We start from the raw sequence: 12501 nt of genomic DNA on the forward strand, positions 1-12501 counted from the left end.
GGTTTTTGAAATATGACCTGATTACTCTCTGGATTTCCTCATTGTCTGTTGTTATATCCCCCTTTTCTTTTCTGATTTTGTTAATTTGGATGCTCTCTCTCTGTCTTTTGGTTAGTTTGGATAAGGACTTGTCTATCTTGTTGATTTTCTCAAAGAACCAACTCTTTGTTTCATTAATTTTTTGAATTGTTCTCTTTATTTCTATTTTATTGATTTCAGCTCTCAATTTGATAATTTCCTTGCATCTGTTTTCCTGGGAGAGTTTTCTTCTTCTTGTTCTAGAGCTTTCAGCTGTGCTGTTAAGTCATTACTTTGATATTTCTTCAACTTATTTATGTGGGCATTTAGTGCTATGAATTTCCCTCTTAGCACTGCTTTCATAGCTTCCCATAAGTTTGGGTATGTAGTGTATCCATTTTGATTGATCTCTAGGAAGTCTTTAATTTCTTTCTTCATTTCTTCCTTAACCCATTGGTGATTCAGTTGAGCATTATTCAGTTTCCATGAGATTGTAGGTTTTCTGTAGTTTTTTAAAAATTATTATTATTATCATTATTATCATCATCATTATTATTATTATTATTATTATTATTATTATTATTATTATTTGTTCTAATTTTATACATCATCCATGGGTACCCCTGTCCTCCCCACCCCTGCCTCCACCTTCTCCCCTGCGCCTCCCCTCCATTCCCATGTCCTCCAGGACCAAGACACCCTTGGGGATTCACTCAAACCTTGTGGATTCAGTACAGGCAGGTCCTCTCCCCTCCTTCCAGACTGAGCATGTGTCCCTATGTAAGCCCAAGTTTCCAAACAGCCAGGTCATACATTAAGGACAGGTCCTGGTCTTACAGCCTGGGTGCTTCCCAAACAGATCAAGCTATTCAATTGTCTCACTTATCCAGAGGGCCTGATCTAGCTGGGGGCTCCACAACCATTGGTACATAATTCATGTGATTTCTTTCGATTGGCTATTTGTCCCTCTGCTTTTTGGAATCTTGGATTCAACAATTCACGCTTTGCAGTCCCTCCTCTTTCTTGACAGTTGGACACCTGGAGCTCCACCTGGAGCCTGGCCTAGGATCTCTGCATCCACTTCCATCAGTTATTGGATGAGAGTTCCAAGACAACTGTTAGAGTGTTTAGTCATCTGATTACCAGACTAGGTCAGATCAGGCGTTCTCTTGACCATTGCCAGCAGACTACAGAGGATACATCATTGTGGATTTCTGGGGACCTCTTGAGAACTCTGCCAATTCCTGTTCTCATGTGGTCTTCATTTATCATGGTTTGTTATTCCTCATTCTCCCTTTCTGTTCTTGATCCAGCTGGGATCTCCTGCTCCCCTAAGCTTTCTTTCCCTCACATCTTGCCCTTCATTATTGCCACTGTCATCCAGGTTGTTCATGTAGATCTCATCCATTTCTCTGTCATTGGGTGATCCCTGGGTCTTTCCTAGGGTACCATTTTCTAGGTAGCCTCACTGGAGTTGTATAGCACTATAGTCATCTTTGTTTTACATCTAATATCCTCCTGTGAGTGAGTACATACCATGTTTGTCCTTCTGAGTCTGGATTACCTCACTCAGGATGATTTTTTCTAGATCTATCTATTTGCCTACAAACCTCATGATGTCATTGTTTTTCTCTGCTGAGTAGTACTCCATTGTGTATATGTAACATATTTTCTTTATCCATTCTCCAGTTGAAGGACATCTAGGTTTTTTCCTGGTTCTGGCTATAACAAACAAAGCTGATATGAACATAGCTGAGCAAATGCCCTTGTGGTATGATTGAGCAATCCTTGGGTATATGCCCAAGAGTGCTACAGCTGGGTCTTGGGGGAGATGGACTCCCAATTTTCTAAGGAAGCACCATATTGATTTCCAAAGTGGCTGTACAAGCTTGCATTCCCACTAGCAGTGGAGGAGAGTTCCTCTTGCTCCACATCTTCTCCACCATAAGCTGTCTTCTGTATTTTTGATCTTAGCCATTAAGACAGGTGTAAGGTGGTATCTCAGAGTCTTTTTGATTTGCATTTCCCAGATAATTAGCGTGTTGAGCAATTCCTTAAATGTCTTTCAGCCATTTGAACTGCCTCTGTTGAGATTTCTCTATTTAGTTCTATAGACCATTTCTTAATTGGACTGTTAGGCATTTTGGTGTCTAATTTCTTGAGTTCTTTATATATTCTGGATATCAGCCCTCTGTCAGATGTGGGGTTGTTGATGACCTTTTCCCATTCTGTAGGCTGTAGCTTTGCCTTGTTGACCATGCCCTTTTCTCTACAAAAGCTTCTCAGTTTCAACAGGTCCCATTAATTGATTGTTTCTTTCAGTGTCTATGCTACTGGTGTTATATTTAGGAAATGATCTTCTGTCCCAATACATTCAAGACTACTTCCTACTTTCTCTTCTGTCAGGTTCAGAGTAACTGGATTTATGTTGAGGTCTTTGATCCATTTGGACTTAAGTTTTGTGCATGGTGACTGATATGGATCTATTTGCAGCTTTCTACATGTTGACATCCAGTTATGCCAGTACCATCTATTGAAGATGCTTTCTTTTTTCCATTGTACATTTTTGGCTCCTTCGTTAAAAATTATATATTCATAGGTGTGCGGGCTAATGTCAGGGTCTTCAATTCGATTCCATTGGTTCACATGTCGGTTTTTATGCCAGTACCAAGCTGTTTTTATTACATTAGCTCTATAGTAGAGCTTGAGGTCAGGGATAGTGATGCTTCCAGTGGTTATTTTATTGCGCCGGATTCTTTTGGCTATCCTGGGTTTTTTGTTTTTCCATATGAAGTTGAGTATTTTTCTTTCCAGGTCTGTGAAGAATTGTGTTGGCGATTTGATGGGGATTGCATTGAATCTGTAGATTGCTTTTGGTAAGATTGCCATTTTTACTATGTTAATCCTGCCTATCCATGAGCATGGGAGATCTTTCCATTTTCTGACATCTTCTTCAATTTCTTTTTTCAGGGACTTAAAGTTCTTGTCATATAGGTCCTTCACATGCTTAGTTAGAGTAACCACAAGGTATTTTATTTCATTTGTTGCTATTGTAAAGGGTGATGTATCTCTGACTTCCTTCTCACCCTGTTTGTCTATTGTATATAGGAGGGCTACTGATTTTTTTGAGTTGATTTTGTATCCTACAATTTTGCTGAAGGTTTTTATTATCTGTATCTGTTCCTTGGTTCAAGTGTTGGGGTCACTCATGTATACTATCATGTCATCTGCAAATAGGGAGAGCTTGACTTCTTTCTTTCCAGTTTATATCCCCTTAATCTCTGTGTATTTTCTTATACCTCTTGCTAGAACTTCAAGTACTATATTGAATAAGTATGGGGAGAGGGGATAGCCTTGCCTTGTTCCTGAGTTTAGTGGTATTGGTTTGAGTTTCTCTCCATTTAGTTTGATGTTGGCTGTTGGCTTGCTGTAGATTGCCCTTATTATGTTTAGGTCTGTTCCCTGAATTCCTGATTGCTCCAAGACCTTTATCATGAAGGGGTGTTGGATTTTGTCAAATACCTTTTCTGCATCTAGTGAGATGATCATGTGGTTTTTTTGTTGGAGTTTGTTTATATGGTGTATTACATTGATGGACTTTTGTATGTTGAACCATCCTTTCATCCCTGGGATGAAGCCTACTTGATCATGGTGGATAATTGTTTTGATGTGTTCTTGGAATCTGTTTGCCAGTATTTTATCGAGTATTTTTGCATCAATGTTCATGAGGGAGATCGGTCTGTAGTTCTCTTTCTTTGTTGCATCTTTATTTTGTTTAGGAATCAGGGTAATTGTAGCCTCATAGAAGGAGTTTCATAATATACTTTCTGCTTCTATTGTGTGGAACAATTTAAAGAGTATTGGTATTAAGTCTTCTTTGAAGATCTGGTAGAATTCTGCAGTGAAACCATCAGGTCCATGGCTTTTTTTGGTTGGGAGACTCTTAATGACTGATTCTATTTCCTTAGGAGTTATTGGACTATTTAAATGGTTTATCTTGTCTTGATTTAACTTAGGTATGTGGTACCTATCCAGAAAATTATCCATTTCTTTTAGATTTTCCAGTTTTGTGGAGTAGAGGTTTTTGAAGTATGACCTGATGATTCTCTGGATTTCTCATTGTCTGTTGTTATGTCCCCCTTTTCATTTCTGATTTTGTTAATTTGGATGCTCTCTCTTTGTCTTTTGGTTACTATGGATAAGAGCTTGTCTATCTTGTTGACCTTCTCAAAGAACCAACTCTTTGTTTCATTAATCCTTTGTATTGTTCTCTTTATTTCTATTTTATCAATTTCAGCTCTCAATTTGATAATTTCCTCGCAGATTTTGCTTCTTCCTGTTCAATGGCTTTCAGGTGTGCTGTCAAGTCACTAACATGATATATCTCTAGGTTCTTTATGTTGTCATTCAGTGCTATGAATATCCCTCTTAGCACTGCTTTCATAGTATCCCATAAGTTTGGGTATGTGGTGTATTCATTTCCATTGATGTTGAGGAAGTCTTTAATTTCTTTCTTTATTTCTTCCTTAACCCATTGGTGATTCAGTTCAGCATTATTCAGTTTCCATGAGATTGTAGGATTTCTGTAGTTTTTTCTGTTGTTGAAATCTAACTTTAAACCATGGTGGTCCAATAGAACACAGGAGGGTATTCCAATTGTTTTGTATCTGTTGAGATTTGTATTGTGGTCAAGTATGTGGTCGATTTTAGAGAATGTTCCATGGGGTGCTGAGAAGAAGGTATATTCTTTTTTGTTTGGGTGGAATGTTCTGTAGATATCAATCAAGTCCATTTGAGCCATAACATCAGTTAAGTCCATTATGTCTCTGTTAAGGTTCAATTTGGCCGATCTGTCCAGATGTGAAAGTGGGGTGTTGAAGTCTTCCACTATTAATTTGTGGGGTTTTATATGTGATTTAAGCTTTAGTAATGTTTCTTTTACATATGTGGGTGCCCTTGTGTTTGGGGCATAAGTGTTCAGAATTGAGACTTCATCCTGGTGGATCTTTCCTGTGATGAGTATGTAATGTCTTTCATCATCTCTTTTGATTGATTTTAGTTTGAAGTCTATTTTGCTGACTATTAGGATGGCTACACCAGCTTGCTTCTTAAGACCATTTGATTGGAAAGTCTTTTCCCAGCCTTTTATTCTTTGGAGGTGTCTGTCTTTGAATTTGAGGTGTGTTTCTTGTATGCAGCAGAAAGATGGGTCCTGTTTTTGTATCCATTCTGTTAGTCTGTGTCTTTGTATAGGTGAATTAAGTCCATTGATATTAAGGGATATTAATGACCAATGATTGTTAATACCTGTTGTTATTTTTATTTTTTGGTGGTAGTGTATGTGTGTGTACTTCTCTTCTTTGGGGTTTACTGCTGTGGTGTTATCTATTGCCTGTGTTTTCATGGGTGTATCTGCCTTCCTTAGGTTGGAATTTTCCTTCTAGTGCTTTCTGTAGGGCTGGGTTTGTCGATAAGTATTGTTTAAATCTGGTTTTGTCTTGGAAGGTCTTGTTCACTCCATCTATGATGATTGAAAGTTTTGCTGGATATATTAGTCTAGCCTGGCATCCAAGGTCTCTTATTGTCTGCATTATATCTGTCCAGGTCCTTCTGGCTTTCAAAGTCTTCATTGAGAAATCGGGTGTTATTCTGATGGGTTTGCCTTTATAAGTCACTTGGCCTTTTTTCTTTGCTGCCCTTAATATTCTTTCTTATTCTGTACATTTAGTTGTTTAATTATTATGTGGTGAGGGGACTATTTAGGGGGTCTAGTCTGTTTGGTGTTCTATAGGCTTCTTGTATCTTCATAGGCATTTCCTTCTTTAAGTTGGGAAAGTTTTCTTCTATGATCTTGTGTAATATATTTTCTGTGCCTTTGAGTTGGTATTCTTCTCCTTCCTCTATCCCTATTATTTGTAGGTTTGGTCTTTTCATGGTGTCCCAAATTTCTTTAGACATTTTGGGTCATGTCTTTGTTGGTTTTTGTGTTTTGTTTGACTGATGAATCTATTTCTTCTACTGTATCTTCAACACCAGAGATCCTTTCTTCCATCTCTTGCATTCTGTTGGTTATACTTGTATCTGAATTTCCTGTTTGCTTCCTGAGATTTTCTATTTCCAGCATTCCTTCTGCTAGTGTCTTCTTCATTTTTCCTATTTCCCTCTTCATGTCTTGTACTGTCTCCCTTGCTTTTTCATGATTTTCTTTCAAGGACTTATTGTTTTCCTCTGCTTTAATATCCTTTACTCGAGTTTTTTTAAAATAGAATTCTTCCCATTTTTTGTTTGTTTGTTCCTCTACTATATTTTTGATTTCTTCTATATAAAGCTCTAACCTCTTCATGATGTTTCTAATAAGGTTGTTTTCTTCTTCTTCTTCTATTCTGTGATGTTTAGTTCTAGCTATTGGTGAAGGGCTAGGTTCTGGTGATGCTGTATTGCTCTTTATTTTGTTGTATGTACTTCTGCCTTGGCATCTGCCCATCTCCTCTTGGGTTCGTTCTTGGTCTTATCAGTGTACTTGATCCAGAGAGAGTTGACAGATTTAGGGAGCCTCTCTCTGGTCCAGATGGAAGCTTCTGGCAGATGGGAGTGCTGGTCCAGATGAGAGTGCTGGCCGGATAGGAGCTGGGGGGGCTGGACTCTGAGTCTTGGGAAGTCCCTGGGGTCTCCTTATTTTGTCCACATGGGAGCTCCTCTTTTCCAGATGGGAGTTCCTCTGGTCTCTGGTTCAGATGGGAGTTCCAGGGCAGGATGGAAGCTGGGGGCTGGTCTCTGATTCTCAGGAAGTGGCTGGGGTCTCCAGCAGATGGGTGTGGGAGCAGGGTGTGGAGACTGATGTTTCTGCCTGCAGTTTTGGAAAAGGGGTGCCTTCTTGCAGGGCCCACTTTTTGGCCGGAAACTGGAGCCAAGTTTGTCAGTTCCTCCTGGGATGGCCTGTGTCCAGTGGTGGGATCCAGGGGCAGTTGCCTGTATGGCTATAGCCCCAGACACTCACCTCTGGTCCATTTGTTTTCTGTAGTTTTTGTTGTTGTTGAAATCTAACTTTAAACCATGGTGGTCTGATAGAACATAGGAGGTTATTCCAAATGTTTTGTATCTGTTGAGATTCGCCTTGTGTGCAAGTATGTGGTCGATTTTAGAGAATGTTCCATTGGTTGCTGAGAAGAAGGTATATTCTTTTTTCTTAGAATGGAATGTTCTGTAGATATCAATTTAGTCCTTTTGAGTCATAACATCAGTTATGTCCATTATTTCTCTGTTAAGTTTCAGTTTGGCAGATCTGCCCAGAGGTGAAAGTGAGGTGTTGAAGTCTCCCACTATTAATTTGTGGGGTTTTATATGTGATTTAAGCTTTAGTAATGTTTCTTTTACATATGTGTGTGCCCTTGTGTTTGGGGCATAAATGTTCAGAATTGAGACTTCATCTTGGTGGATCTTTCCTGTGATGAGTATGTCATGTCCTTCATGATCTCTTTTGATTGATTTTAGTTTGAGGTCTATTTTGCTGGCTATTAGGATGGCTTCACCAGTTTGCTTCTTAAGACCATTTGATTGGAAAGTCTTTTCCCAGCCTTTTATTTTTAGGTAGTGTCTATCTTTGAATTTGAGGTGTATTGCTTTTATGCAGCAAAAAGATGGGTCCTGTTTGGGTGTCCAATCTGTTAGTCTGTGTCTTTTCATAGGTGAATTAAGCCCATTGATATTAAGGGATATTAATGACCAATGCTTATTAATTCCTATTGTTATCTTTATTTTTGGTGGTAGTGTATGTGTACTTCTCCTCTTTGGGATTTACTGCTGTGCTGTTATCTATTGCCTATGTTCTTGAGGGTGTATCTGACTTCCTTAAGTTGGAATTTTCCTTCTAGTGCTTTCTGTAGGGCTGGGTTTTTGGATAAGTATTTTTTAAGTCTGGTTTTGTTTTAGTAGGTCTTATTCATCTATGATGATAGAAAGTTTTGCTGGGTATATTAGTCTAGGCTGGTGTCCATGGTCTCTTAGTGTCTGCATTATATCAGTCCAGCTCCTTCTGGCTTTCAAAGTCTCCATTGAGAAATTGGGTGTTATTCTGATGGGTTTGTCTTTATAAGTCACTTGGCCTTTATCCTTTGCTGCCCTTAATATTCTTTCTTTATTCTGTGTGTTTAGTTTAATTAATATGTGTTGAGGGGACTTTTTTTTTGGCGGGGGTGTCTAGTCTGTTTGGTGTTCTATAGGCTTCTTGTTTCTTCATAGGCATTTTCTTCTTTAAGCTGGGAAAGTTTTCTTCTGTGATCTCGTTATATATATTTTCTGTGCCTTTGAGTTGGTATTCTTCTCCTTCCTCTATCCCTATTATTTTGTAGGTTTGGTTTTTTCATGGTATCCCAAATTTCTTGGACATTTTGGGTCATGATTTTATTGGTTTTAGTATTTTCTTTGACTGATGAATCTATTTCTCCTACTGTATCTTCAACACCAGAGATCCCCTCTTCCATCTCTTGCATTCTATTGGTTATACTTGCATCTGAAGTTCCTGTTTGTTTACTCAGATTTTCTATTTCCAGCATTCCCTGTGCTTGTGTCTTCTTCATTTTTTCTATTTCCCTTTTCAGGTCTTGGACTATTTCCCTCATTTTTTCATTGCTTTTTCATGATTTTCTTTCAGGGACTTATTGTTTTCTTCTGCTTTGTTTGTCCTTTCCTCTAGTTTTTTTTTTTTTTTTTTTATAATGTTCTTCCCATTTTTTGTTTGTCTGTTCCTCCACTTTATTTTTGATTTCTTCTATATAAGGTTCTAGCCTATTCATGATGTTACTTATAAGGTTGTTTTCTTCTGCTTCTTCCATTCTGTGATGTTCAGGTCTAGGTGTTAGAGAAGGGCTAGGTTCTGATAATGCTGTGTTGCTCTTTATTTTGTTGTGTGTACTTCTTCCTTGACATCTGCCCATATCCTCATGGATTCGTTCTTGGTGTTATCCTTGCACTTGTTCCAGACAGAAATGACAGATTTAGGGAGCCTCTCTCTGGTCCAGTTTTGAGCTCTGGTTCAGACGGGAGTGCTGGCTGGATGGGAGATTGGGGCTGGTCTCTGAATCTCAGGGAGTAGCTGGGGTCTCCTTATCTTGTCCAGATGGGAGCTCCAGTGCAGGATGGGTGCTGGGGGCTCCAGTCCAGATGGGAGTTCCAGGGCAGGATGGAAGCTGGGGCTGGTTTCTAAATCTCAGGAAGTGGCTGGGGTCTCCATATCTTGTCCAGATGGGAGCTCTGGTCCAGATGGGAGCTGGGGGCTCGTCTTTGAGTCTCAGGAAGTGGCTGAGATCTCTGTATCTTGTCCAGATAGTAGTTTCAGGTGGGATGCGAGCTGGGGGCTGGTCTCTGAGTCTCAAGAAGTGTCTGGGGGCCCTCGGGAAGAGGGGTGTGGGGGCATGGTCTGGAGATTGTAGGGTCTGCAGTATTGGAAAAGGAGAACCTTCCTGTAGGGCCCGCTGAATGGCCAGAATCTGGGGCCAAATTGCGCAGGATTTCCCTGGATGGCTGGTGCCCAGGGGTGGGACCTAGAGGCAAGGGCCTGTCTGACTATAACCCCAGGCACTCACCTCTGGTCCAGATGTGAGTTCCAGGGCATATTATGTGTTTTTATAAATTATCATCATGTGATTTTTTTTCTTGTATTTTATAGGATGCAATATTGAAAATGAGGCTTCATATGTGTCTAATCTGTATTGAATGCATCATTCTGATTTCTCAAGTCATCCTCCATTAGGGCTTGTTGTCTACATCTTATAAACAAATTGGTGGTCATTTGTGTTCCTTGTCTTTCTCTTTGAATCACTGGGAACCCTGTTGATGGTTGATGCTATGTCTGAAATAAAATTGGAGTAGCTTTTAATAACTTGGTTTCTAGTAAATCAATTTAATTCTCTAACATCATTCTGCTGTTTCATAGAAAACATACTTTGCGATTAAAGGGCTTTACTTATTATCTAAGTTGGAAAAGGGCTTTCAAACAACCCAAAATTGATTTGGAAACTAAAGGAGGATGTAAAGCCAGTAATAGAAAAGAACATAGAAATGGGTGTGAGGAGACACAATGAAGGGGATGAGAATCTTGTCTCAGTATATACACAGCTTGCCTTTGCTTATAGAAATTTAGTCCTACCTAAATGACCCACACATTACATCCTAGATGTACCCTAGATCCTTATTGACTGCACTATCTTAGCCAGAAAAACTGTCACATCTTACTTTTTTTTCAGTTGTTAATTTCTTTATTACTTTTTAATTGAAAATAGTTCTGATTATGGTTTCCTTTCCACTAGCTCCTCCCAGACCACTCCCATTGCCCACCCACCCAAATCTATACCCTTTTTTTCTCTCTCTCATTAGGCTACAGACATCTATGAAAACACAACAATAGTAAAATAAAGCTTGATTATATAAAATCAACAAACCAGAATAGGACAAAACAATCAAATAAGCAAAAGAAAAAGAGCTGAAGAAAAAGCCCAAGAAACACAGATGTAGAGACACACATTCTCACACACAGATAGCCTCTACACACACACACACACACACACACACACACACACACACACACAATCAAAACTAAAAACCATAATATGCAAAGGACTTGCAAAAAACCAACAACAACGAGAAGCCTTGACAAATCATTATGAGACAAAGAACCTACAAAAATACCATTAAATTAATTTTGGCCATCTACTGCCAGGAATGGGGCCTGGCCTTATGAATGGTTTGTATACTCAGTGAGTCTCTGTTTAAGAAAACAAAGTAGGCTTTGTCCACTTCCACTCTCAGTGCTAGGACCCCATATGGTACAGAACCTGTGTCATAGTCTTTGTTAATCCATTTGTGATTGGGTCCTGCTGTGTTTAGAATGCCTTGATTCATTTCCTTAGTGAATCTTTCTGTTTCCTCTTCTGCAGGGGTCCCTTAGCCCTAAGAGGAAGCAATTGACAGAGACATCTTATTTTAGGACTGAATGTTCCATTGTCTCTCACTCTGCATATTGTCTCGCTCTGAGTCTCTATATTTGTTCCCATCTCCTACAGGAAGAAACTTCTCTGATGATGACTGAGCAAGGCATTGATCTCTGAATATGGCTGAATACATTTATTGCTATGTTCCTTTAATAGAGCCATAGCGACAGCCATTGTAGTACATTGAACTCCATAGAGACAGCACGGGGCAAGTGAGAGCCGGACCAGCACTGGGAGAATTTGTGCCTCACGGAGGAAAATCAACATGGGCAAAGGAGATCCTAAGAAGCCGAGAGGCAAAATATCCTTATATACATTCTTTGTGCAAACTTGCTGGGAGGAACACAAGAAGAAGCACCCAGATTCTTCTGTCAACTTCTCAGAGTTCTAGAAGAAGTGCTTAGAAAGGTGGAAGACCATGTCTGCTAAAGAAAAGGGGAAATTTGAAGACATGGCAAAGGCTGACAAGGCTCGTTATGAAAGAGAAATGAAAACCTACACTCCCCCCACCCCAAAGGGGAGACCAAAAAGAAGTTCAAGGACCCCAATGCAACCAAGAGGCCTCCTTTGGCCTTCTTCTTGTTCTGTTCTGAGTATCACCCCAAAATCAAAGGAGAGTACCCCGGCTTGTCCATCGGGGATGTTGCAAAGAAGCTGGGGGAGATGTGGAACAACACCGCTGCGGATGACAAGCAGCCCTACAAGAAGGATGCCAAGCTGGAGAAGTATAAGAAGGATATCGCTGCCTACAGAGCTAAAGGAAAACCCTATGTGGCCAAGAAGGGGGTCGTCAAGGCTGAAAAGAGCAAGTAAAAGAAGGAAGAGGAAGATTAGGAAGAGGATGAAGAGGATGAGAAAGAGGAGGAAGACGAAGATGAAGAAGATGATAATGATGAATAAGTTGGTTCTAGTGCAGTTTTTTGTTTTTTGTTTTTGTTTTGTCTACGAAGCATTTAACCCCCCTGTACACAACTCACTCCTTTTAAAGAAAAAAATTGAAATGTAAGGCTGTGTAAGATTTGTTTTTAAACTGTACAGTGTCTTTTTTTGTATAGTTAACACACTACTGAATGTGTCTTTCAATAGCCACTAATCTTGCCTGGTACAGTCTGGGGGTTGTAAATTGGCATGGAAATTTAAAGCAGGTTCTTGTTGGTGCACAGCACAAATTAGTTATATATGGGGATGGTAGGATTTTTTGTTTGTTTGTTTTGTTTTTGTTTTATATTTTTTCATCTTCAGGTGTCTCTGATGCAACTTATATGAAGATAATTGTTGTTCTGTTAACTGAATACCACTCTGTAATTGCAAAAAAAAAAAAAAATTGAAGCTGTTTTGTTGACATTCTTAATGCGTCTAAGTAAATACAATTTTTTTTATTAAAAAAATAGAGCCATAGCATTTTGGTTTTCTCTCAGATTCCTGCTGTATCTACTGTCAGGTTGTTGATTACCTAAATAATGTCAGGAGTGGGTTCTATCTTGAGGAGGGGATCTTA

General features: G+C 39.3%; 1 pseudogene; it reads left to right on the forward strand.

Moving 5' to 3' along the window:
• Positions 1–11265: 11265 nt before the first annotated feature.
• Positions 11266–11903, forward strand: LOC118575590 (annotated as a pseudogene).
• Positions 11904–12501: the final 598 nt, after the last annotated feature.

Source organism: Onychomys torridus, chromosome 1 (genome assembly GCF_903995425.1).
Source record: "Onychomys torridus chromosome 1, mOncTor1.1, whole genome shotgun sequence".
Classification (NCBI taxonomy): Eukaryota; Metazoa; Chordata; class Mammalia; order Rodentia; family Cricetidae; genus Onychomys; species Onychomys torridus.